Below are 27,635 nucleotides of genomic sequence, written 5' to 3'. Positions count from 1 at the left end.
GTCCCTCTTTTTTGTTTTAATGTTGTCATCTTTTACATAATGACATCACCGTTTCACTGTTTTGAGCGTTTAAGCTTTGATTTATTTTTGTGATTTTCCTGTCTGAGTTGGTATCTGGTTGCTCTGTCCTGTGTTTTAGCCTTGGGTTGTTATCTGAAGTTACTGATTCTCTTACTGGAGGACTCCCTTTAGTATTTCTTGTAATTTTGGTTTGGTGTGTGCAGATTCCCTAAACTTCTCTTTATCTGGAAATGTCCTGATTTCTCATTCATATTTGAGAGACAGTTTTGCTAGATATGTAATTCTTAGCTGGCCGTTTTTTTCCTTCAAGGCTTTATATATGCCATCCCATTGCCATCTTGCGTGCATGGTTTCTGCTGAGTAGTCTGAGCTTATTCTTACTGACTCTCCTTTGTAGGTGACCTTTCGTTTATCCTTAGCCACTCTTAAAATTCTCTGTCTTTGGTTTTGGCAAGTTTGATTATAATATGTCTTGGTGACTTTCTTTTGGGACCTGTCTTATGTGGGCTTTGATGAGCATCTTGGATAGATATCTTCTCATCTTTTACAACATCAGGGAAGTTTTCTGCCAGCAAATCCTCAACAATTCTCTCTGTATTTTCAGTTATTTGCCCCCCTTCTGGTAGTCCAGTCACTTGTAGGTTTTTCCTCTTGATAGAATCCCACGTAATTCTTAGAGTTTCTTTGTTTTTTAAAAATGCTTTTATCTGATTTTTCCTCAAATATGTTGGTGTCCAGTGTGTTACCTTCAATCTCAGTAATTATGACTTCCATTTCCTCAATTCTGCTCGTATGACTTTCTGTTCAGTTGCCTAATTCCAAAATTTTTTTGTTAATCTTCCAGATTTCTGTTTGCTGTCTCTCTGTGGATTCTTGCAGCCTATTAAATTTGTCATTATACTCTTCTCCAATCTTCCTAAGTTTTTCTGTTGCTTTGTCTGTGTGCTCTTTGGCTTATTCTGCATTTTGCTTGATTTTTGAAGAGTTCTGTATATTAATCTTTTGTATTCTAGCTCCAGTAATTCCAGTAAGTTCTCGTCATCCAGATGATTTCTTGATTCTTTGTTTTGAGAGCTTGCTGAAGCCATCATGGTCTGCCTCTTGATGTGATTTATTATTGACTCTTGTTTCCGAACCATCAATAAATTATTGCATTCATTTATTTTATGTTTACTTGCTGTTTCTTAGCTTCCTGTTTTGTTTTGTTTTGATATGCCCAAATAGGCTGCTCGAGTGGCACCTTTGAAGCTCTAACATCCCATCACTGGGTGGTTAGAGCCATTTCTAGGTATGTGAGCCCAGGAGTCTGTTTACTTTTCTAGTATGGATTCAGCTCACATGTCCAGGTAGTCAGTCACCAAGTGTGTGGTGCAGGCGCTCATCTACAGTCCTAGACAATAAGGGGTGATTGGTGTTGGCACAGGTATCTGGCTGCAGTAGGGGGCCACTCTCTGAGCAAGGCAGGGGGCTGACAACCACCCCTGAGTGTCTGTGAGGAAAGCGTGCTCTTGTTCCCTAGAGTACATAGCGGGGTGGATTTTCATCTGGACTGTGGGTCCCCAGTGCTGTTGGCTGTAAGAACTGGGAGGCACCACTTATTCTTGGACCCCTGTTGCAGGTGGTTTAGGTGTCACGGGTGGAGCCACCAGTCCTCAGGCCCCTGATGTCGATAGGTGAGGACCCTGGTTAATAGAGCAGTCTTATATGTCACAGACCTGTCTGTCCACCATGTAATTGAACAGTTAAAGTTAGACTTCAGGTATATACCCTGTTGTACTGTGCTAATGAGAGCCTATGCTGTTGAAACAGGCCCACACAGATCTATGCAGGGGTGAAAGGCTTTCAAAATCCATGGACCCCTTATGCTTGTACCTGGACAAAGGAGCTGTTTGCCCTGAGTTTCCGGCTTAGCGGAGCTGGCAGACAATTGTTTCCTGATTTAATTTGTTCCCTCTCCAAGGCCAGGAGGGTGTCTCAGGGTACGTGATGGGTCCTACTTCCAGCCTAGGGGACTCAGCAGTCTCTGAAGCCGGCTTGGACCCAGTACAGAGCAGGAAGAGGCCAGATAAGTGGGACGGAGGTTTTTCTCAAAGGGGTGTTTTTTGATCTGCATGGTAGGTTAGATGCATGTACTTACCTTTGCTGATTGAGTGCCACTTTCCTTTGATTCCGGAGGTGTGAGTGGACTTTCCACCACTCAGTCTCTTCTGATGTGGAAAACGCATCCCAATGCCACTGCTTGCCTCACTGCTGGCGTTGGCCGATCCCGGTCTGCAGGGCGCCGGTTCCCGCCGGGCAAGGTCTGGCAACTCCTAGCTGCTTCTGAACCATCTCTCCTTCCCCCCGCTGCTCGGTCCAATCCCTCAACTTTGCCTTTGATGTTCAGGGCTCCTAGATTTACGTATATAATGGATTCCCTTGTTTTTTTCAGGTCTTTGTTTTAAGAGCAACCACAGGAAGCATCCGACTACTCTGCTGTCTTGGCCTGCCTCTTGTGTTCATTTTGCACATTTCATCTTTTACTTCTTCATTTTACTATAAGCAGCAAAGAGAAACCATATGGTTCCTTTAAGATCTTGCTTAGAGATCTCCTCAGCTAAATATTCAAGTTGGTCACTTACAAGTTCTACCTTCCACCAAACGTTTGAACATAATTCAGATAGGTTCTTTGTCACTGCATAAAAAGCATTGTCCTTTTTCCGTTGTCCAATCACGTGTGCATTTTCTTTTAAAGCCTCAGCAGATTCCTAGCAGCATTCTGTTGCTGGCATCATATGTGTTCTTTAAGACGATGGAGACTTTCTCTGTAGCTCCCCTCACTTTTCTGAGCGCTCACCAGGTTGTGTTTGATGTCTGTAAGATAACCAGTAGGCTATTCGAGGCAACCTAGGCTTTTACTGTTAGGCACGTTAAAACTCTTTCAGCCTCCACCCATTACCTAATCCAAAACTGCTTCCACATTTTAGGTATCTGTTAGAGCAGCACCCTGCTCTTCAGGTACCAAATTCTGTCTTAGTTACCTAGTGCTGGTATAACAGAAATGCCATAAATGGGTGGGTGGCTTTAACATATATTATGCAGCTGTTAAACGGAATGATATACATACACACGTGTACTTACTGATTGGAACAATTGGTAAGATTTATCATTAAGAGAAAAAAAGGTAAGTACAGAACATTGCTAGTTTTACTGTTTGTATGAAAAAAAAAAAAGGCGAAAACCATATGTGCTTGTTATATACCCAGAATATCTCTGGAAGTTGTTTTTTTAAATGTTTTTTTGTGTTGTTGAAAAAAATTTTTTTTTACCCGTTTGTAAGTTGCTTTTTATAGATATTTTTAGAAGTACCTTCACTCTACAAACGTGATTCTGAAAAACTGGATGTAAATGTGTATGTATGTGTATGTGTGTGTTTGCGTGTGTGTGTAGAAGGACGGGGTGGGAGGGGTAGTTAAATTTTATCTCCCTAAACTTTACAGCAAAGAGAAATTTTTTTTTTTTTTTCCTAGTGAATGATCCCTCAACTTTATGTCTTGGATTTTTGTAATTTGTGATTTTCTGGAAGTGAAACACAGCTCTCCTAAGAATGAAACAGAAAAAGGGGAGATTTGGTCAGTGTTTGAAACTGAAGATCCCTGTGTAAATCAGAACAGCCGTCCATTTGGTTTTCCTATTTCATGGACTAGAAATCTCGGAGCCCCCCCTTTTTTATAACATGTTTCCTGTGTGTTCATTTTGTTTTCCCAAATGGAGTACATTTCTTGAAGACAGAAGACATGTTTTATGATAATATCCTATAGTGATGAGCGTAGTAGAAATTGCTCAATAAGTGGACATTGAATGAACACAAGAGGTAGAGATAAAGACAGAGGTAGAGAGAGAGAAACAGAGGTTTCTCTGCAGAAGAGGTAATTGCTTTTTGTTTTTCTGACTCATCTTGTACCCTTTACCAGCAGGGAGTTTTTTTCACTTGCAGACTAAGTATGTGTGTGGGGAGATGGGATGGTAAGGCCAGGAAAAAGAGCAGAAGCCAGAATGGGACCACTCTCCAGGTGCATCACCCTCTGGAGTGATTTTCCTGGGAATTTCAGTTGAGTTTTAAGAACTGAGGTGGCTAAAGGCTCTGGCCTGACAGTGTGTAGAGAGACTTCCATGTCATAACCCTGAGAAGAATCTTAGATTTCTATCCTCTTCCTAATATCAAGCCTGGGTGTTAAACAGTCAGCAGGGCAGCTGGATCTATATGTATGTACCCTAGGCTTTTTATAAATGTTTTATTGTGGTTTTGAAGAAATTTTATATAGCAGATTAGGTTCTCATTTAACAATTCCTGTACATATTATTCAGTGACATTAGTTACACTTTTCACAATGTGTGAGCATTCTCATTATTTCCATTGCGGTGGTTCTGTTTCCATTAATCTAGCTTCCTTGTACCACCTTACCTTCTCATCTTTGGCCTAGGCTAAATATTAACTGTTAGGTCTCATTTAGATGATTGTTTAGAGGAGCACAGGACTCAAGGGTGATATTATTTATTTTATGATCTGCTGTGTCTTTTGGCTGATATGTTACCTCCGGGAGTGGTTGGAGTTCCAAGTTTAAAGAGTATCCCAGGGCAGTAGTCCCTAGGATTCCTCTAGTCTCTACCAGTCCAGTAAGTTTGGCCTTTTTTAGGAATCTGAGTTTTGTCCTACATTTTTTCCCCACTCTATTTAGGTCCTTCTGTTGTGTTCCCAGTCAGAACAATCAGTAGTGGTAGCCAGGCACCATCTAGTTCTTTTGGTCTCAAGGTGTACATAAGGCCATGGTTCTTGTAGACTGTCCTATAAACTGGTTTCTTCTTTGAGTCTTTGGTTTCCTTCTTTCTCTTTTGCTCCAGATGTATAGAGACCAATAGTTGTATATCAGATGGCCACTTGCAGTCTTTTAAGACCCCAGATGGTACTCAGCAAACTACGATGTGGAACATTATGAGCCGTGTTATGTCAGTTGACTGAGACTATGGTCCTGATCTCTCAAACACAGTAACCCAGTTCCGTGAGGTATTTGGTTATGTCTAGGAAATATCCATAACTGTGCCCCCTGTGTGCCCTAGGCTTCTTAAATTCAGTAGCACTTAGTAGGAATGTATGATAAACTCAATTTTGCCTTTTTTGGTACTACTATGTGAAAGCACCTAACACAGGACGTGGCGTGTAGTAGGTATTCAAAAGGTGACAGAGAATACGTGAGAAATATTTTGGAACAATCGAATCTTTCCCTAAGCCCCCTACCTCCATTCATGTGCCTCTATTCCTACCCTCAGGCTAAAGAAATAGGGGACAGCAACTTGGATTCCACCTTTGGGAGGTTACCAATTCCTTATATGTGGCTCTGTGCTGAGGCAAAAAATGTAATCTGCTTCCACATATCTGAGAGCAAATATATCTGAGCCTGTCCACCAGCTTACTCAGAACCTCACCCTAAACTGTAAAGTGTTCCAATCAAACTAGCCTGTCTGGTCACCCTGAGCAGCTTTCTTGGTAGGGACCTAGTCATGAGAATCTTAATGGGGAAGCCTGTTAATCTCAATCTCGAGGGTAGCAGAGGCAAAGGAGAGGGTGTGTGTGGGGGGGGGGGGCGGGCGGGGAGGGAGGCGTTGGGCATGAATTCTTAATTTAGCCAAGATAGCTCGTGGGTCACATACATGGAGAAGGAGACAAGGTAGGGGGCAGAAAAGGCTCTGTCTGGTGTCCTTTTCTGCTCGTAGGAAGACGCAGGCACTCCTGTGCAGGAGCAGAGCTCTGGCCTTTGCTTCCTTGTGAGTGAGTAAGCCTTGGTCCTGACCACCCCTGCAGGGCGTTTTGGCGTTAGAGGGGATGAAATAGGAGATTTAAGTCAAGTAGCCTTGCTTCAAACTGTACAGATCTGCAGGGAGGAGAGGTGTGCCTTCTGGTACCTGTGTCCAATGTGCTAAAGTGTGAGGAATCCCTTCCAGATCCCCTGGAGGTTTCCTTCCATCCTTTTTGGTGCCCCTTCAGTTGACCCTGATTTTAAGCTTTTGTTCCTTGCACCCTATCTCTGGCTCGGTGGTATTAGTTATCTAGTGCTGCTATAACATAAATACCCACAAGTGGATGGCTTTAACAAAGAGAAATTTCTTTTCTCACAGTCTAGGAGGCAAGAAGTCCAAGTTCAGGGTGGCAGCTCCAGGGGAAAGCTTTCTCTCTCTGTCAGTTCTGGGGGTGGCGCTTGTCATTAGTCTGCCCCTGGTCTAGGAGCTTCTCAGTGCAGGGACCCCAGGTCCAGAGGATGCACTCTGCTCCCAGCACTTCTTGGTGGTATGAGGTCCATTTCCTCTCTGCTTGATTCTTTCTTTTATATCTCAAAAGAGATTGATTCAAAACACAACCTAATCCTGTGGATTGCTTCCTGCCGTATTAACATAACTGCCTCTAATCCTGCCTCATGAGCATCATAGAGACAGGATTTACAACACATAGGATAATCACATCAGATCACTAAATGGTGGACAGCCACACAATACTGGCCTAGCCAAATTGATAACATTTTTGGGGGACACAGTTCAATCCCTAGCAGGTGGCTTCTGGGAAAAGGAGGGAAAAGGGTGAGGGAGGACAGAGTTAAAGAACTTGTGGGAGTGTGTGTATTTGCCATCCTTAAATGCTTTCTGGAACGAAGTATGGGTGTGGGGAGGAGGACGGGTGGGTGGGAGAACAAAGAGATGCCACATGCACCACTTGTCTGGCACTCATCCTGGGCCCTCGCTTGGTAATACTCGTCTCTTTGTGTGTTGTTCCTCTCTCCCAGTTAGACTGTAAGCATACATACACATAAGTAAATCATACCTTAATTTTTCTTCCTTAACACTGTTTTATAACCTTTTTTTCTCTTGATTGTGTTGTGTAGACATCTTTTTATGTCAGTAAATACAGGACAAATGGCTGAGTTATATTTTCAGTGTGTGGGTGTACCATAATGGACTTTTTTCCCTCTGATTAACCCATTAATGTCACGTGTTGTCAACCCTGACCCCTTTACTTAAAATTATAATAGTCCTCCTTTCTTCTCTATCTCCTTTCTCTTTTTCTTTTTCTGTATAGCATTTATCATCCCCTGATGTATTACAGACTTTTAAAGTCTTGTTTATTGCCTGACTCCCCCTACTAGAATGTAAGCTCCGTGCAGCAGGGATTTTTTTTTTCTTTTTTTATTCACTGCTCTCTGTACCTGTGCTTAGTACAGCTCCTGGTATGCTGTTGATGCTCAATAAATATTTATTGAATGAAGGTGTTGGACTTTGGGTATAACTGTTTGGTTTTTTGTTTGCAGTATTTTTGCTACCGTGAACATCTTGGTGTATATGTCTTTGCATACTTGTGTACTTCTCTACTTAGCGTAAACTTTAAGAAATGGAATGGCTGAGTTATAGGTTAGGCACATTTAAAATATTGACTCATGGAGCCATACTGCTCGTAACAATGTAAATTTCTACCAAAAGCACATGACATTTCCTGTTTCCCCACATCTTCAGTAATACTGTGTTGTGTTTTTCACCTTTCTGTATCTGACAGGTGGAAACATGGTCTTGTCACTGTGGCATTGTGGTTAGAGTGTGACTCTGGATCCAGTCTGCCAGGGCCTAAATTCTGACTCATCACTTACTGTGCGACCTTGGGTAAGTCATTTACCTTCTCTGTCCCTCAGGTTTATCTTTGGTAAAATTGGGGGATAATGGTGGCAGCTATTTCATAGGGATAATTGTGAGGGGTAAATGCTTAGAATTGGAAACTGAAACATAAACAAACAAAAACCAGACCTGTTTCTGTCGAGTCAATATCAACTCATAGTGACCCTATAGAACAGACTAGAACTGCCCCCATAAATGTGATTTAATTTACATTCTTTGAATATTAAAGGTTGAACATCTTTTCAGATGTAGTTTGGAGAGTTACATTTTTTCCTTTTAATCACTTATTCATGTCCTTTGTACATTTTTCCAAATAATATTTTTCTTCTTTAATTTGTAGATACCTTTTCATGTCAATGAGTACAGGATAAATGACTGTTATACTTTAATGTGTTGATGTATCATAATGCACTTTATTCTCTAATACTTAACCCGTCTATGTCATCTGTTATCCATGAGTCTTCCCTGACCCTTTTACTTCAAATTGGAACAATCCCCCTTGCTTCTTTGTCTACCTCCCTCCTTCCTTCCTTCCCTTTCTAAAATTCTTTTATTTTTCATTTGTCACCACCTAATATACTACGGGAGCCCTGGTGGCTCAGTGGTTAAGAGCTCACCTGCTAATCAAAAGGTTGGTATTTTGAATCCACCAGCTGCTCCTTGGAAACCCTGCAGGCCAGTTCTCTTCTGGCCTGTAGGGTCGATAGGAGTCGAAATTGACTTAACGGCAATGGGTTTGGTTTTTTTGGTTTACTATACTACAGGTACATTGACTATCATATATGATACAGAATTCCTACTTTATCATTTGTTTTTGAACTTTGTTTCTGTATATTTTTTTGTCTGGAAGTTTTACATTTTTAGGTAGTCAAATTAATCTTTGCCTTATAGTTTTTTCTGCTGCTAGGTCAGTGCTTAGAAACAGCAGGTGTTCCTGCCTCAAAATAATACGTAGTAACTAATTTTCTTTGATTGTTTTTTCTTTTGCGTGTGTGTGTTTCTTTTTAAATCCTTAAATTTAAATCTAATCTATCTGAAGTTTATTTGGTGTGAAAAAAGTGGTCAGGACCTGCCTCTGTTTCTTTTCGTTTGGGTATAGCTGGTTGTCCCAAATTTATTTATTGAAGAAGAAGGAGCAAAAGCAGGAGCCTTTAATCTCTCTTCCCCTCCCCAGTTTAAAAGTGCCTTATCCTTTTATAGGTCATATTCTCAGAGATAGTAAATCTCCATTTCAGAGAATGGATTTGATATTTGGACGTGGTCAGAAGGCATTCAGTAGATACACTGTGGGGATGAGTATGCCTTGCGGAGCAGTCCGGGGTCAGAACCTACAGCCTGACTCCAGCGGTGGGACTGCTGTGCTTGCTGATGCAGCTCCTTGCTGTCCCTGGAGGTATCTCCAAAGCAGATTCTAACAGGGAGGCTACCTGGAAGGAGCCATCGTTCATTTGGAATGATAAGTTCTGAAGGGACGAGCAGGTATTTATTTCGTCACTCCAGCCTGGGAGCATCGATAGGGTACTAAATGTATAAACCCTTGGTGCTCTAGCTCTGCCCATATCAGCTGTTTTGGGAACTCTAGTTTCATTTAGTTTCCTGCCTCTGACTCAGGATGGAGGGAGGGTGATTCTTCCATAACAGACCATCCACATATTCCACTGGCAGGTGCTGCCTGGCAGAGATGACGAAGAGTAGCTAACCCTTACACAGAACGTACTATATGTCAGGCACTGCTCTAAGCACCTTACATATAGAAGCTCTTCCTTATGAAGTAGGTGCTCTCATTAATCATCTCCAATTTTCAGATAAGGAAAAAGAGGCCCCAAGAGGTCAAATCCTTTGAGATCTCTCTGTGCCACTGCTTTGCTGCCTGTGCACTGACTTAGCAGCTCCTGCTCTAACTGTGTTGGCTCTCCACCATCGCCGTGGCCACCAGCTTCTGGCAGTGCTGGAGCTGAGCTGCTTCCTCTAACACAGCACCCTCGCCTTTCCACACCCCAAAGCAGATTCTTCTCTCAGGAGGCTTCTGGCTGTAGCCTGACTATTTCAGCAGATCTCTTCTCCATCCGTCCTCCCAGGAAGTGAAATCAGGCTTTTAGTTTTTCTTTTCATGCAGTGTCTGAGGGGTGTTGCTGCTTGATGCCAAAGAGTTTAAGATAGTGTTGGAAACCTCCTAGGAAAAAGCCCTAGCATAACTTCCTGGCTAAGGAAGCGGTGTGTGCTGGCTAGAGCAAGAGAGGGGTAGTCAAGACTCCCAAGTTCTGTTCTGGACCTGTTGGTGATTTGAAGTATGACATCAGCAGTCCGAGCTGATGTTCTGTTGCTCTGATTGGTTTCTCATCTTCAGAGGGTGATACGGGCTGTGTTCGCAGGCTAAGGGCCAACACGGTAGTAGAGGGAGATAGACATGTTCACACTGGTCCCCTATCCTGTGACGTATGAAACATCTGGGACAGCCTCACCATTAGGCATCCTTCCTTTCATTTGAATTTCCAGGCTCCCTTTTGAAATGCAGAGTTAATATAGGAACCCAGCAATATTGTTCACATTTTACTCGAACGCATTTCATCAGGATTGCTTTCCTTTTAACAGTGTGATTAGATCAGCTCTTCTAAGGGGTGGACACTTTGATAGGGGTAGGAAAGGAGGGGAGGACGGTGAGGCTGAGGCATGGGGGGACGCTTAGTAGAAGCCTTGGACAGCCAGAGAGCAGCATGAGGGCACCAGGAGCATGATGAGCTAGGTGGGGAAGCACAGAAACTCACATCCCTCGGGAGCCCGCCGTGCATTAGATGCTTTTTGTGTATTTTCTTACTTAATTATACTACAACCCTGTAAAGTACCGTCCTCATATTTGCACATGGGTAAAGTGAAAGTCAAAGAAGTTATGTAACTTGCCTAAGGTCGCACAGCTAATGAAGAGCTGAGACAGAATTTCTCCCAGGTCTGTCTGTCTCCAAAGTCCATGCTGTTTTCACAGAGCTCATCTGTAGTGGGATTTAGGGAAGGAGGGGAGGGGAAAGGAAGAAAGGTAAGCAGATGCCGTTTTTCTCTACCTCATAATTTTTGCTTGTTGAGACGTGTTTAGCCAGAGCACCTTGTTCATAGAATACTAGGGTATATATATAGAGATGCTGCAACAATGTGGTGGAAAAGATACCAGTTGGCCATAGGGGAGAATTTTAAAAAGCCTTTGTTCTTTATCTCTCCGTCTTCATTACAGTGCAGCCCACAAGTGCTAAAACATCACTGGCAACTCTGGTTTACTGCTTAAGTGGCTCTGTCCTATCATCCAGAGAAAATCTGTTGAGGTATCCTAAGGAACAAGCCGCGATAGGGGCAGAGTTGAGGGCGTGGTGTACCCTTACTGCATGTACTAGAGTTGGTGGCACCAGTTGTGTGACTGTTAACGATGAATTATTACTGAATAAACGAGGTCTCTCTTGCTTTTCCAGGAAAGACAGGTGGCAGTGGGTGCTGGCACAGATACAGAAGATCCTGACCTCTGGGCTGGCAGAGGAGGACAGCTTGAGGCTGTCAGGTGATGGAATCAGAAGAGACAGGGCTGCTCTGTCAAGTGGTATAATTCAGGGGCACCAAGAGTATGTCCTGCCCCTCAAAAACTTGCCCCAGCTATTTGCTATTGTTTGGAATTCCACAAGTGAAATTTCTTTTTCTTGACTTAGAAATCTTTGAGACCCTGTTAAAAACGTAGAGACTTCAGATTGTGAAGCATCTCCTTCATGGGAATGGAAGTGGGAATGAGTCTGTGAGATTCATTGCTGAGAATGAGGGATAGAGAGTAGGGGACACTGTGCTCCCAGCTGGAGGGACAGGAAGGAGATACACTTGCCTTTGAGATAAAGACCCTGAAAAGAGAAACGGGGTCCCTGAAGAAGAAAACACTTTGTTTTCTTCACAGTTTTCTATGAGAAAAGACAAAGAGCTGAGGGTGCTGGGGTTGGAGGCTCCTGGCCTCCAGAGAGGGGGGTGCTGGGTGGAAAGGTTTCCCACCAGCGTGCTGGCTCCTTAGGCACAGTATTGTGTGCAGAGCAGCTCACTGGCAGAACGTAATGAGGAGTGCAGGTCTTTGGGGTCTGTGGTTTGCTGTGATGTCCTCAGACAAGACTGTCACAGATCTGAGGAAGGGGGAGGCACAGTTTCCCAGAAATGATGCAAAATGATGGTGCAAAAGAGGCCACTGATGACAATAAGGGCAGGATACTTCCTCAGTGGCTGCTGGTCAGACAGCTTCTGGTCTCAATTTTCCAGTGAGCTGTGCAGAGACAGGGCTGCACCGGAAAGCAAAATAAGCCATGTCAAAAGCAGTGACAAAGCACTTGGGGTGTCAGTCCATGCAAAGGTACAGTATCATCCCCGTGCCCACTGACATTATGGAGCTGAAATAGCTGATCCAGAGGCTATCCCTGTGACTCAGATGTAAGAGTGTTCTGGCCTGAGTTCCTCCAAAAAGAGAGCTTTCCTAGTTGACTGGTCGTCATCCTTCATCCACCAGCGCTCTCAAATTGCCTTGCTGACTGAGTTTTCGCAGCCCCTCTTTCCTAGGGGCGTCTTTTTGACAGAGGCAGCTCAAACCTCAGTGCTTTTCCCAGCCCTTACAGCTGGGTTTCTGGATGCCCTTCACCGTCAGGCTCTCAACTTCTGCCCTGTCCACATCTCTGCCCTAAATCCAGAGCATTGTCTTTTGGATCCAGACTTTTGGCTTCATTTTAGGCCTCTTGGGTTCTAACTCATTTTGGGGGGCATATTTATCTAGAGAGAAATGCTAGGAATGGACTCTTCTCCCCACCTCCCCCACCCCCAAAGTTTGACAAAGTCTGGAACTTTTTTCTTGCTGCAGTCAGCAGAACTCTGTGGATGTTCTGGATATACCTCCCTCCATCCCACCCCTGCCAGTCCCATAGGACACAGTGATGTAGCTATCACTGTGGAGCCAGTGCCCCAGCAGGGAGGGACTTGGGGGTGTGTATTGTACCCTGAGTGACAGTCCATCAGTCTCTGCCTCCCCTGCATCTCCCCCTTATTTTGCTTTTCTCTAGGAGTACCATGCCCTGTTCAGTTGCCCTGCCTGAGCTGCTTAGCCCCGTCCAGGACCACAACCCTGCTGTCATCCCTCACGCAGGGCTGTGGCTTTACTACTCTTTAGCCTTTCCTGAGCCAGGTCCTTTCTGTGATACTGGGGCCATTTTTTGCATCTAGGCTTCAGTGGTCAGAGGCCTAGCCACACACAGGTCTCCTAGTTATTGACTAGCAAGTTACCCCTGAACTCTGCCTGCTGCTCTTTGGACTAACTGGATATCATGCTGGTCTGTCCAGCTGCCCTTCTGGAACAAGGCCCTTAGCTCAGGAAGGCTCTGTCTTGGATTTCATGCTAGTTCTCCAACTGCTTCTGCCTCCAAAAAAGCTTTTAATACGCATTGTAAAGCTCTAAGAAGGAGATAGCGAAGATAACATCTTCCAGACTTGTTTAACTAGAGAGCCGTTTTTTTAAATGGAGTAATACGTATTAAAATCTCAAAGAATCACACAGTATGATGTTTGGTGGAACATAGTTTTGGAAAAGTGAGCAGCTTTATCCCAAAGGAATAGTCATCAAATGGAGGAGTATAGGCGAAGGTGATGTGGCAAGTCAGTGAAAGAAATTCTTTTGGGGCAGGGAATCTCTCCTGGTGCTTTTCATTCAACAAATTCCCACTAAGCGCCTACTATTTACTAGTCCCTCAACTGGAAATAACCCTGGTGGTGCAGTGGTTAAGCATTTGGTTGCTAACTGAAAGGTTGGCAGTTTGAATCCACTATCCACTCCTTGGAAACCCTATGGGGCAGCTCTTCTCTGTCCTGTAGGGTCACTGTGACTCGGAATTGACTCGATTAGCAGTGTTTTTTTCTACTGGAAATGAGGAACCCTGGTGGTGCAGTGCTTAAGTGCTCAGCTGCTGACAGAAAGGTTAGAAGTTTGAACCCACTAGCCCACTAGCTGCTCAGTAGGAGAAGGATGGGGCAGTCTGCTTCGGTAAAGATTTTTAGTCTCGGAAACCCTAAAGGGCAGTTCTGCTCTGTCCATTGGGGTTGCTGTGAGTCGGAATCAACTCCACAGCAATGGGTTACAGGCTGCTGGAGTCATACCATGTGTTTGGTCACTTACTGTGTTTCTGTATAAGGCCAGCTATGATTTCCAGTTGATCCCTAAGGTGGGGAGGAGATAGGGATTCTGCATTCTGTCTCCCACATTTGGATCTTCTTCTTCCCCTTTCCTTCAGTTGAAACAGGAATTGGTAAATGGGGCGATGTCATCATGGCCACAGGCATCATCAGCTCCTGGATCCAAGGAATGTGGGCTTGCTTCTCTGACGCTCTTTTCTCCAGGTTTGACCCCTGCCAGAACTTCTCTCAAGCCCTCCTGAGCACCCCTTTTTTCCCTCTCCTGGGCTGTCCATATCAACATCAGTCTCAAGTCTCACTGTTAATTCAGGATTTAGACTCATGGGGATTGGTGTCAAATGGGATGGAGTTCATTTTTATGAAATAGGTGTGACATTATTGTAAATCTTCTATTTTCCGTATTAAATCCCTCCTCTTTTATAGTTCATGGGCCAGTCTAGACAATAATAATTTTTTTTCAACCCTTGAATTAAGCTCATGCTCTGTGAGCAGGGCAGTCTTACAGATGGAGAGCCATTTAAATCTGGCAGGGTGGATGACCAAGTGCCAGGAGTTCCAGCTGGCATTGCTGCTAATGGGAGAGGAAGCCAATCACTTTTTTTGTATGGCATTCCCAACCAGGACCACCAGGAAATCTCTGACTAAGACTCTTGATTAAGAAATTACTAGTTCCCTTTCAGACCCCAATGTTGGCTGGTCATAACCCAGATAGTTGACTGGGCCAATGAGAAAACAAACTAGAAGGGAAAGGCTCAGCTTGACCCTGCCCTTAGGTATGGTGTTCTTTTAACATCCAGCAAGCAGCACTCTCCACCCACAAGCCTCATCCTGGGGGCCTAGGCCCTTGGCACATCCGTATCTGCCACTTGCTCTGAAAGATGTGGTTCTCATTGTGAAGATTAGGGAGTGAGCTCATGACAGGAAGGTGGAAAGAAGGCTTGAAATGGCCATTTAGAGATCTTAAATTGAGTCAGTTATTTGGTCAGTATGTAGGTATTTACTAAGTGTCAGTTAGTCTATAATCCTGGAAGGCTTGTTTTTCCGTGACGAGTTTGTGAATCAGCTCGACAGCAGTGGGTTAATTGGTTAGTCTTTCCATAACAAGCTCTTTAAATGAAGCCATTCCTTAAGATTCTGTCCTTGACCCCCTTCTCTTCTCCCTCTATATACTATCTCTGGATGATCTCATACATGCTTGTGGTTTCAGCTACTATTGATACGCCTCAAACGCCCAAATCCTTGTCTCCAACCTAAATCTCTCTTCTGTGTTCCTTACTCACATAGCCAAACATTGCTGACATTGTAACCTGGAGGGCTCTCAGGAATCTTAAACTTAGCGTGTCCCAAGCCAAATTATTCTTCGTTAACCCATCTTCTTCCCTCTATCCTATACCACCTCCTCCATCTCTGTTGTTCCTTGATTTCGGAGGATCACCATCCAGAGTCATTTGTGAAATTGTGTCATGGATTGAATTGTGTCCCCCCAAAATATCTGTTAACTTAGCTGGGCCATGAGTCCCAGTGTTCTGTGATTGTCCACCATTTTATGTGATTTCCCTGTGTGTTATAAATCCTATCACTATGATGAAATGAGATGGATTAGTGGCAGTTATATTGATGAGATATATTAGATAGGGTGTATCTGTATTGTCTTAAGTCAGTCTCTTCGAGATATAAAAGAAGTGAGCAGAGAGACGGGTATCTCATGTGGCATCGGAAGCAGAGCGCATGCTTTGACCCGAGGTTCCTGTGCTGGGATGCTCCCAGACCAAGGGAAGACTGATGCATCGTAAGGACCTTCCACCAGAGCCAACAGAGAAGAGAGCCTTTCGCTGGAAATGGTGCCCTGAATTCGGACTTCTGGCCTACTGTACTGTGAGAGAATAAACTTCTCTTTGGTAAAGCCATCCACTTGTGGTATTTCTGTTATAGTGCACTAGATGACTAAGACAACTTGCTTCTGCATCATTATCTTCCACTGGTCCTCTGCTAGGAATTTAATAGGCTCTGGGTGTTTGTTGGGTGTAATCTGGAGCCCTGGTGGCCCAGCTGCTAACCAATAGTTTGGCAGTTTGAATCTACGGGTCGCTCCTTGGAAATAGTTCTACTTTGTCCTACAGGGTCTCTAGGAGTTGGGATCGACTCAACAGCAACAGGTTTGGTTTTTTTGGGTGTAGCATAAAATGTTTAGGATGGTTCCCCGGCACACCCCCCACCTTTTTTTAGGATTTGGTTCTTGTCTGTAAGAAATTTATAGTTGAATTTGACAAAGAACAGAAAAAAAATTGAGAAAAAGGTTAAACTGAGGTTCTAATTAAAAGTAAAGTGGAAGTTCTGGAAAAGAAGAATCTGAGGTTAAAACCCTGAGAGAAAACTTCATTGAGAGGTGAGAATTGACAGAGTCCATTCCTGGCTGAGGGTGGGGCAAGAAGACCCATTTAGGAGAGAGTGAAGAAGGAATGGGCTTAGGGTCCTTAGCTTGTTTCTTGTGCAAGCAGAGTAATTGGCACCTCCCCTGCTGACTGCTTCTGTAGTCTCCTCGCAACCTTACGCAGTATGGTACCTTTTAAAAGGTTCTAAGGTTGAACATTTTAGTGTAACCCGTGAGTTAGCTGGAATCAGCCTTCTGCTTAACATTTTGGCTCAGACTGGCATTCTACAACTTGTAGAAAGTCCAATTCCTTCCTCCAAGTTTCTGCAAATTTCTCCTCATGTATTTATGGTCACTCTGATCTTGAAAAAAAAAAATGCTTTTTTCACCACTGATCTTGAGCTCTTACTTTCCACTAAATTAGTTCAGATTGTGGACTGTCTTACTGTCTCAAGCATGTGTTGGTGTTTCCATCCACACTGACCCAGATGTAGAACTCACATATCTCCCAGCCAAAGCCTTTATGTGTATTGTTGTTAGGTTCCGTCAAGTCAGTTCCATACATAAACCAAAAAAACCAAACCCAGTGCCGTCGAGTCAATTCTGACTCATAACGACCCTATAGAACAGAGTAGAACTGTCCTATAGAGTTTCCAGGGAGCGCCTGGCGGATTTGAACTGCTGACCCTTTGGTTAGCAGCTATAGCTCTTAACCACACGCCACCAGGGTTTCCAGCTCCATGCATAGTGACCCTATATACAACAGAACAAAATGCTTTCTGGTCCTGTGCCATCCTCACAATCACTGCTATGTTTGAGCCCATTGTTGCAGCCATTGTGTCAGTCTATCTCGTTGAGGATCTTTTTCTAAGACCCCCTACTTTACCAAGCATGGTGTCCTTCTCCAGGGACTGGGCCCACTTGATAACATGTCCAAAGTAAGTGAGACAAAATCTCGCCATCTTTGCTTCTAAGGAGCATTCTGGCTGTACTTCTTCTAAGACAGATTTGTTTGTTCTTCTGGCATCCCAGGATATATTCAATATTCTTTGCCAACACCATAATTCAAATGCATCACTACTTCGTTGGTCTTCTTTATTCATAGTCCAGCTTTCACATGTGAATGAGGTGATCGAAAATACCATAGCTTTAATCAGGCACACCTTAGTCCTCAAAGTGACATCTTTGCTTTTTAACACTTGAAAGAGGTCTTCTGCAGCAGATTTTCCCAGTGCAATATGTCGTTTGATTTCTTGACTGCTGCTTCCGTGGGCGTTGATTGTGGATACAAGTAAAATGAATTCCTTGACAATTTTTCGCTATTCTCTCCATTTATCGTGATGTTGCTTATTGGCCCAGTTGTGAGGATTTTTGTTTTCTTAATGTTGAGGTGTAACCCATTCTGAAGGCTGTAGTCTTTGATCTTTACCGGTCAGTGCTTCAGGTCCTCTTCATTGTCAGCAAGCAAGGTTGTTATCTGCGTATCACAGATTGTTTATGAGTCTTCCTTCAGTCCTGGTGCCATGTTCTTCATATAGTCCACCTTCTCAGATTATTTGCTCAGAATACAGATTGTATAAGTATGGTGAAAGGATACTACCCTGATGCACACCTTTCTGATTGTAAACCATACAGTATATCCTTGTTTTGTTTGAATGACTGCCAGATGCAAACATCCATTAGTAATTAGAACGTGGAATGTATGAATCGAGGAAAATTGGAAGTTGTCAAAAATGAAGTGAAACACAAAACAAGACAGTGCAAAATAATGCCAAACGCTATTTCCACTTTATGCCTTTTTTTCGTAAAAGTGAAAATCCTTTCTGTTGGTTAGCGAAAACAGGTACTAATGTAGGTCCTTCATAAAAGTGAAGTGGTGTAAAGCCAGCTTTTGAAAAGCAAGTTACCTGTAATACATGGTTTATGTGTGTAGTGGACTTTACTAAAGGCTTGGAATAATGGAGAGGGTTTTACATTGCAATATAGCAAGCACTTGAATGCTAACACTGGTTGTCCCTGCTCCTTGAAGTCCTTTTGCCCACCATTCTATTTAGGGATTCATCAATATTCATACTACCCATGATTTTTTTTTTTTTATGTATATGGCCTTGGTCTCTTAGAATCTTATCCTTGTCATCTCTGCAAACCCTCCTTACCATATGTACACAAAAAACTCCAATTGCCTCTTACTCTGGTATTCAAAGCAATTTAACTTTCTCTAACTGTTCTTCCCAAACTGAACTCCAGGTTCACTTCTGTGTGTGCAAAGCCTGCTGAGGGACTCAGTGGATAAAAAGTTCTATCCTCGACCATCTAAGATGCAACTATTGGTCTCTACTCATCTGAAACAAAAGAGAATGAAGCAAGATCCAAAGAAGAAAGTAATCCATAGGACTAATAGCCCATATGAACCACAGCCTCATCTAGCATGAGACCAGAAGAACTAGATAATGCTCAGCTACCACTACTGACCCGTTCTGGCCAGGGACACATTGGAAAGTCCTGGACAGAAAAGGAGAAATATGTAGAACAAAACTCAGATTCCTAAAAAAGGCCAGACTTACTGGACCTGTAGAGACTAGAGGAGTTCCCCAAAACTATAGCCTTAAGATACTCTTTGAATTTGGAACTGAAACCACTCCCGGTGGTCACCTTTCATCCAAACAATAGATTGGCTTATAAAATAAATCCATGAGTGCTGTGCTCCCTTAAGTAATCAACTGTATGAGACCAAAAGGTCAACATTTACTCTAAAACAAAGATGAGAAGCTAAGGAGAGACAGGGAAGCTAGATTAATGGAAACAGAACAAACAGAACAGAAATAATGAGAATGTTGATACGTAAAAAATGTAACCAATGTCTTGGAACAAGTTGTATGAAAATTGTTAAATGGGAACCTAATTTGCTATATAAACTTCTACCTAAAACAATATTTTAAAAAATGACCAGAGATAAAGCTTTATCCTGTTCCCTAGCCACACAAAGGATCTGTAGACCCTTCTGAATCATTCTTTTAGAATTATCTTCCCTCTTTTGAAGGCATTTTTTGTCTTAAATAGCATTTACCTCTTCTCCCTGTCCCATTAATGGTTTTGCTTTGAAGGATCTGTGGAGGGAAAAAGTAGGAGGATATTCCATCCAAGGGCAACAATTTGAATATAGGCAACAACATACATAAAACCTATTGTGGAGAACGAAAAATCTGGCCAATTTGGAAAGCAGAGTTATCTTTGGAGAGCAAAGCCCAGGATAGAAAGTCCAGAAACAGAACTAGGTTTCAATGGGAATGGATAGCATTAGGACAGATAATGGGGCAACTGGCTAACCATTAAAAAAAAAAAAAAAAAGATCTGTTCCTTAACGTATAGCAAAATGAATTCTAGGTGGATTAAAGATTTTTACATAAAAACTAAATAAATTACTAGAAGATAAGTAGGCTTTTTTAGTATGACACCAAAGGAAAAAAAGTGATGGATTAGCTGAGGAAAAAAACTCAGTGAACACCACGAACAAAAATAAAAAATAGATGACAAATTGTGTAAAAAGAATTCAACATATCTCTAATGTGCACAAGGCTCTTACAAATCAATAGGGAGAAAAAGCAAATACCACAAAAAAAATGAGCTGAACTCATAGAAGAATAAAAAGAAATGACCAATAAAACACACGGAGAAGACTCTTTTTCCATGTTCACTTAAAATCCAATTACATGAATAGAAATGAGAAAAAAAATGGTATCTGGCTAGATTTTTCCAGTTGGCTAGATTGACAAATATTAAAAGAATAAACTTCTGTGCTAGTGAGGGCTTGAGGAAACAGGAACTCATGGCTTGTTGCTGGTAGCTGGGAGTATAAATGAGTACAACCTTGTTCTAGTTCAGTTTGGCGGTATGTATAAAAATTTCAAGTGTGCACACACACAAACCAGCAATTCCACTTGTAGATACATATCCCAAGGGCAAGTGTTAAAGGTATAATTTGTTGCTACAGAGTTTGTAACGACCAAGATGGTTATCGATAGGGGATTGGTTAAATGTGGTATATCCATACAATGATAAATGAAGTAAGTCTCTAATTATGGAAAGATAACTACATTGTCTTATATGAAAAATATATAGGATATAAATCTGTTTCTGTTTAAATAAACATAGCCCCTGAGAAAAGTCAAACCAAACCATTGCCATGGAGTTGATTCCGACTCATAGCGAGCCTATAGGACAGAGTAGAACTGCCCCATAGGGCTTCCAGGGCTGTAATCTTTAAGGAAACTGCCACATCTTTCTTCTGTGGAGCTGCTGTTGGGTATGAACTGCTGACCTTTTGGTTAGAGTTGAGGACTTAACCACTGTACCACCAGGGCTCCGTAAATACAGCCACAGCCATGTGTATATACTTACTCCCCCCCCCATTAGAAAAGACAACCTGTTAACATTGTGTTGGATGATTAAGTATTTAAATATAGCCATACCTATGTGTGTATGTTTACATAATCATGCAACACAATGTTAACAGGTTATCTTTTCTAGTTCAGGGGAAAAAAAGGGGGGGGGGAATAGATTCTGACTTGAAGGTAGTGGGTAGGCTGAAACCAGACAAAGTTATTTTACCTTGGTAGGCTAATAAAGAGATTTTGAGCAGATTTTTAAAAAACACAAAAAAACCCTTTGTCATTGCGTTGATTCTGACTCATAGCGACCCTACACCTATGAGCAGATAGTGGTGATAAAAGCAGTAATCAGGGAAGGTTTTATGGTGTGGGTATGTGAAATGAATGAAGTAGAAAATGAGGTTAGAGAAAATCAGGAAGCTAATTGTGGAAGTGCAGGTCTGAAATAATAAGGCATCAACTGGGGTGGGTAGTGGGAAGGAACAATTTGAAAGACATTTCATGGAAGAAACCATTGATTTGGTGAATCTTATCAGGAAGAGGAGAAGGAAAGAGCAACAAGTCACGGATGACCCCATGTCTGTCTACTCTGTGAAACTGAAAAATTACCTTAGTCATGACAGAAATGGGGACTACTGAAGAGGGGCACCACTCTTCTAGAAGGGAGAGACTGCTTTGTTTCCTGGAGTTGAGTTTGAGGGTCTAGAAGTCCATCCAAGAGCAAATGTTCTGCAGGTTGTGGATTCCCTCATATTTAGAGAGAAAAAGTTACTTCTAATAGAGGCAATAGGTGGGAGTGGAGATCTCTTCAGAATTGGGGCCCTTGAGAAGCTTGGGGGAGGGCTGGTTGGAATCTTGGTTCTCCCTTCCTGCTGGTGGTCTTGACAGACCTTAGAGAGGAGGGTGTGGGAGTGGGGCTCAGTAGTAACTTGAGAGCAGGGTTTAGGAAGAGGTAGAAGTGGGAGTGGGTAGCACTGTATTTTTAAGCAAATAATGTGTACGTACATTTGTTTGCAAACCATGCCCTATCCCCACTCGTCCCATCCCAGTCCACTCCGGGTATTTTCGTAAGCATGTTATACTAATTTTTTTTTATTTCCTTATGCAGCAACATTATAATGAAACAACAGCCACAGCTTTTAAAAATCATTCTACCACTCCCCAAGTCACTCTACCTTTTACAGAGTGCCATCATAGCAAAACAGTCTGGTACACTTTGTATAATTATTTTCTCCCTTTTATGCGGACCCTGAAGCTCAATTGGAGGGCTGAATTAGGACTCAAACTCAGGTTTTCCGACCTCAAATTCTGTTTCTCGTTTTTCCACTCTTCATGTCTTAGAGATGAATTTCCCAAAGAGGGAAAGACCAGAGCAAAAGCTACACCCTAGAGCTCAGGGTAGCCACAGTTAAGGAATGGAAAGAAGAGTGTTAGGAAAGATACCATGTCACCAGAAGTCATTGCCTTGTCCCTTGTAGATCCTTACATTCTCCTAAACCAGAGAAAGTCAGATGTCCCATTGAATTCAAGGGGAAAAAAAAAGTCCTAACCTGTCCCAAAATAGCTGTGAGACGTTTTGGAAGTAAGGTTGCCCTGCTTGGCTATGGCAGAGCAGTGCAGTAGCTTGGTGATTTATTGAATTCTGGCTACATTAGTTTGAAACCAATAACAGTAAAAGTGTTTTGACTTAGACTCATGAGGGAAAGGCTGCCTGAATTAGTTAAATGAAAAAAATATTTTTGTCATTAGGTTTGTTTATTTTTGGAATCACATGGTTACTCTGTGTATGTGCTAGCTGGTAGAGATCCTGAGAGACCCTGCTTTATGGGTAGAAAATCAAGTGTCTCCTAAGTCACTTCAGTTTTCCAACTGGCAATCATATTTATGGGATTAAGTTATTTAGCTAACCTGTTCTGATAAAAACACACACACACACACATAAAAACCAAACCCACTGCTGTTGAGTCAATTCTGACTCATAGTGACCCTATAGGACAGAGTAGAACTGCACCATAGGGTTTCCAAGGAGTGCCTGGTGGATTCAAACTGCTGATCTTTTGGTTAGCAGCCATAGCTCTTAACCACTATGCCACCAGGGTTTCTCCTGATAGCTGAAACAAAAAATGCATTCTCTCTTGTTAGAACTGCTGAATCTGAGTTCACTTTAAACAGATTCTCCTGCAATTGCTAGACTGGTTTCCTCTAAGGAGGAGGCCTCTGAGGATGCCACTGGCATCTTTGCATCCCTGTGAGAAACGGTGGCCGAATGAGTGAGTGAGTGAGTAAAGGGCTGAAGGAACCTTCACCCTGAGGCATGCTGAGCTATGTGGAACAGTCTTCTCACAGGCTCACACTACAGCTTTGCTGGGTTGTTCTGTGGCAAGTCCTATCGCTTGAGTTTTACAGGGAGGAGGGAGGAAATGGAGGCACCAAGAGAAGTTTATGCTTGGTGAGCTGGTGGCCCTGCAGAGAAGGGATGGTTCCAAAGCTGGTGAGCTGGTGTCACTTGGGCCCCAGTCACATGACCTCTCCTTTTAAAAGATCAGGCTGCTGAGAAGGTCCCTGGAGCAAGTGAGGAGCCCATGGAGGCAGATTTCTTACTGGCAGTCTGGATCTCAGCCAAAGAGGGCAACTACTTTATAAGGTCCTCTGTGGGAGTTTCCCTCCACCCTGCCTCCTCGCTGCCCTGATTCTAAATCAGGAGCCACCCTAGCTCATCTCTGGCTTTTGCTTACCCAGCCCAGCCCTGCCCTCTGGCCAAGGGCCATTGGCAATTTTTAGCCCTGCTGGAAATTACACCCTCTACAGTGTAAAGCAAACTGGGAGGTTCTGGTTTTGGCTCCAGAGGGACCGGGGACTGGGGCCTGTCACCTGGCCCTGCCCCGTTTCCTGATGTGCATTCCTGGCCACTTTTTGCCCTCAGCATACTTCCTCCAAGCCCATAATTCTGCCTGGGTGAGGATTAAGGAAGAAGCCCAGGTGGTGCAGTTGTTAAGTGCTCGGCTGCTAACCAAACAGTTGGCGGTTCCAACCCACCAGCTGCTCCTGGGAACAAAGATGTGGCAGTCTGCTTCCAAAAAGAAACACTTAGAAACTTAGAAACCTTGTGGGGCAGTTCTACTCTGTCCTATGGCTGTTGCTATGAGTCGATGGCAACTGTTTCTTTTTTTTTTTTCTTTCTTTAAGGCTTAAGGACTGGCTCCGTCAGAGGGACTGCCACTTCCTGCCTAGGGAGAAATACTGGTCTCCTGGAGATGACCCGACAGTTATACTGGGGTGGTGAGGAGCATGGAGGTCATTCATATTGCAAAAGGATATACCACGGGGTTTCTTTGAGCCTTGAGCCTGTTGTCCAAAATAAAATTTAATTTTCCAATTGTAAGTAATGTGCAGTTATTTACGGAATTAGCAACAGAAAGCATTTTTGGAATTTTTTAGGCAAACTTCATTGTTTTAGAAATGAGTAAACCTAGGGAGATCCAGCAAGAGGCAAAGCCACCCCTGAGCAGCGGACCCTCAGATTATATGAAAGAGCTGAAAGGAGAGAAGTGAGCACTGTGTGGGAGGAAGTCGCAGCCCCTCCTGAGGAGTACTTCCCGGGGTCTTTTTAAGGTGAGGGGGGTGCATTTCTCCCCAGGAATGCCTGCTCACACCCTTCAAGCTGAGCAATTCCTGTCTCACTTTTACCTTAGTCCTTCCAGACTGAACCACAAATGAGACAGTAATAGCTCAGTATCTGAGACTTCCCAACCAAAAAACCCAAACCTAGTGCTGTGGAGTCAATTCCGACTCATAGCAACCCTATAGGACAGAGTAGACGTGCCCCATAGAGTTTCCAAGGAGCGCCTGGTGGATTGGAGCTGCCAGCCATTTGGTTAGCAGCCATCGCACCTAACCACTGCACCACCAGGGTTTCCCATTTTGTAATAGGTACCTCTAAAGGACATTTGTTCCCTTACCAAATATCTGTCAACTGAAGAAGGTTCTACGACAACTTGAACTGAGTCTGGTTTTGAGGAACTTACCTTCAGTATATAAATAATTTCAATTATAGATAAAGTGATAAGGGTATGACAGGTGCAGACAAATGCTGTGGGAACTCAGAGGAGAGGTTGCCTCCAGCTTTGGCCCTTGAGAATCAGGGAAGTTTTGTGAAAACAGTTGTGTTTGTTTTCAAGAACACTAAGTAATCTGACTTATATTTTGGTCAAAGATAGTGTTAATTCAAAGGTAAATCTACTAATTACATTGTTAAAACTCCAAATTAATAGCAACTCAATGTATTTCCTTTCTCTCTGCATCTTTGCTAATCTCTAAAGCAATTTTCCAAAGAGCAGAACCTTTGATTAAAAAAACAGTAACTTTTACTAGACAGCAACTCTGCTTCTGGCTAATGGGAGGGGAGGGCGTGGACCCAGTGAGGGAGACCATTCGTTCAAGAAGCTTGTCTCCAAGTGAGGCCAGTTAGTAAGAGGTCCAGGATCTAGGGAGGGTTATATGTTTTTTGAGATGTAAGCAGGCCCCTGTGCTGTGGGGAAGGAGGTAGTAGAAAGGGAGAAGTTGAAGGTATAAGAGAGAAATAAAAATGGTTGACCAAGGCCCCTGAGGAGAAGGGAGAATGCTGTATCCTGGGCAAGAGATTAAACTTGATCTAACGAAGGACAAAGCTACCACTGAGACACCACCACCATCACTTACTGCATTCCTACCTTTTGCCAGCACTCTACTAAGCACTTTAAAATCTCATTTGGTGGGGGAGAAGGATGTAATGGGGCCAAGGGATTTGGTAAGATTTTGGGAAGACAGAAAGCTGAAGTTTCTTTCTGATAGGCTTTGTTTTCTCTGGGCAGGAGACATTGAGGTCATCTGCTGGTGCAGGTGAGATAGTGGGGAGAGTGGTATGGTTTTAAAAAGTTGTGGTGTCAGTGGCAGGGATCTAAGGACATGAAGATAGATAGCTGAGCAGTGCTGAAGACCTAGCTGATGTTGCAGACAGTGAATTTATGGTGGAACCAGTCCTCCTGACTTGATTGCCTTAGCAGCACTTAGCAAATTGGGGGTTAAAGCAGAGGGAGGGACATTTGTATTCAAATAGGTGCTTTGTTTTGGGGACAAATGGAACAAAGATATATGGAATAAGGGAGTCCAGAATATTGCAGGAGGGTGGTTGTCATCTACATTTGCTAGAGAAAGAAGTGAATACAGGAGAGGACTGATAGGTGGCAAAATGATGAAGGCAGTGCCAAGGGACTAGAAATCTCAATGAAGTTGAAGAGCAAAAAAGCTGTAGAAGTAAAGACTAGGAGGAATAGAAATATAGAATATAGGAGGTCATGCGTGGGGAAAGGGCCTGACTTGGGGTAGAAAGGCACATTGTGACTGAAAGGCCAAAATCCTTAATGACTAGGTCAGTTAAAAAAAACAAAAAAACAAACCCATTGCTGTCAAGTCAGTTCCGACTCATAGCTACCCTGTAGGACGGAGTAGAACTGCCGCTTAGGGTTTCCAAGGAGTGGCCGGTAGATTCGAACTGCAGACCTTTTGGTTAGCAGCTGTAGCTTTTAACCACTGTGCCACCAGGGTTCCAGAAAGTCTGTAAATGACACCAATGAGAAGTACAGTTGTTTGGCAAGAACCTCAGCAAAGGAAGGATTGTTGTTTTTTTCTTTTTTTTTGTTAGGCCATAGGAATAATGTGTTTGCAGGAGCGTAGAGACGGAATGTTTGTTTCTCCGCCCGGTACTGCTGGGTACTGACGAATGATTTTATGTCGGAAACTTCATTGCCTGGAAACAGGTTCCTAGGGGAGTGTCAGGTATCAGCTAGTGATAAGGCTAAGGGGCCAGGACCATCTTTACGGCTTGCTTTCTGAGTTGCCTGCCTAAGTGGAGTTTTTATAGGAAGGGAGTTCTGGCCAAGTAAGATGACCGCAAAGTACTGGGCCTTTAGGCACAGTTTGCTGGAACAGAAGCCAAATACTCTTGGGGAATAAGCCTGTGGCACTCTTGCAGGCAAAATCCCATTTGGCCACTAGGGTTTTTGGACCAGTCGGGATCAGGCTGGGCCAGTGCTAATCTTCTGTGAGAGGCTGAATGGAAACTTTTCTAAATGTTTCTTGCTTAAAACTCCAGGAGTCAATGAACTCTTGAGTCTTTCTGTTCCAGTGGGGTCTGAAATCTATTTTTCCTGGACTGTGTTCAGTCATTCCCTCCATAGTGACAGCAAATAGTGCCCTAAAGCCCACATAGTTTGAAAGCGTGTGGAAATACTCAGATCATCCTTCATAAAGATGTTTTCGGATTTACGGTGGTTCAGGATTCCTTTGACATTGTTAGTACATGACTCCAAACATGTAAGAAAGAAACCACCAAATAGCTGAAAGAAATAAATAAAAACCTGCACAATTTTTTACTCCTTCTTAACTTGATCCATTTACATCACCACTCTGGCTATGAAACCAGATGTGAGCAACCCAGAAAATGATTACCTAATCTGCCATTTCACCACAGGCTCCCCAGCAAGGTTGTGTAGCCCCAGCAGAAGGGGCAGCATGGCTCAAAGCTTGAGGTGCATCCTTCCCATTTCAGTTACTTTCTAAATAGTTTGTCATTGATTTTGCCATGTAAAAATTAGGAACTTCTGTCTGGCAAAAGTAAACATAAACAAAGCTAGAAGACAAATAACAGCCTGGGAGAAAATGTTGGTAATATAATAGGCAATGAATTAATATCTGTAGTCCCTAAAGCGTTCCTACAAATCACTAGGAAAAAGACGACAAACTCAATAGACAATGGACAAAGAATACAATAGGCAAGTCACAGCAGGGAAAGCCGGAATTTCATCTAAAGAAATGCTTGCCCTTGGGCACAGAGTTCCCTGGACAAGGATGTTCATTGTAGTGGTAAATATCCATCAATTTGGGTAGTATAAATACTATGTGACCATTAAAACACTGAAGTGGGTACTTATATCAGTTAAAAA

At 43.1% G+C, this 27,635-nt stretch overlaps 1 long non-coding RNA gene across 11 annotated transcripts in view; it reads left to right on the top strand.

Moving 5' to 3' along the window:
• Nucleotides 1-19,625, top strand: part of LOC111751573 (uncharacterized) — a 48,241-nt gene extending 28,616 nt beyond the window's left edge. For 8 of the 11 annotated variants that reach the window (XR_010317943.1, XR_010317942.1, XR_010317938.1 and 5 more), the window contains 2 exons: nucleotides 7,598-7,701; nucleotides 11,169-19,625. This is a non-coding gene — a long non-coding RNA (uncharacterized LOC111751573). The remainder of the gene's footprint in view (nucleotides 1-7,597; nucleotides 7,702-11,168) is intronic. The other 3 variants (XR_010317944.1, XR_010317940.1, XR_010317939.1) reach the window with 3 other exon arrangements.
• Nucleotides 19,626-27,635: the final 8,010 nt, after the last annotated feature.

This window comes from Loxodonta africana, chromosome 15 (assembly GCF_030014295.1).
Source record: "Loxodonta africana isolate mLoxAfr1 chromosome 15, mLoxAfr1.hap2, whole genome shotgun sequence".
NCBI classification, from domain to species: Eukaryota; Metazoa; Chordata; class Mammalia; order Proboscidea; family Elephantidae; genus Loxodonta; species Loxodonta africana.
Note: the sequence above shows the minus strand (reverse complement) of the source record. Positions and strands in the feature narration are given on the sequence as shown.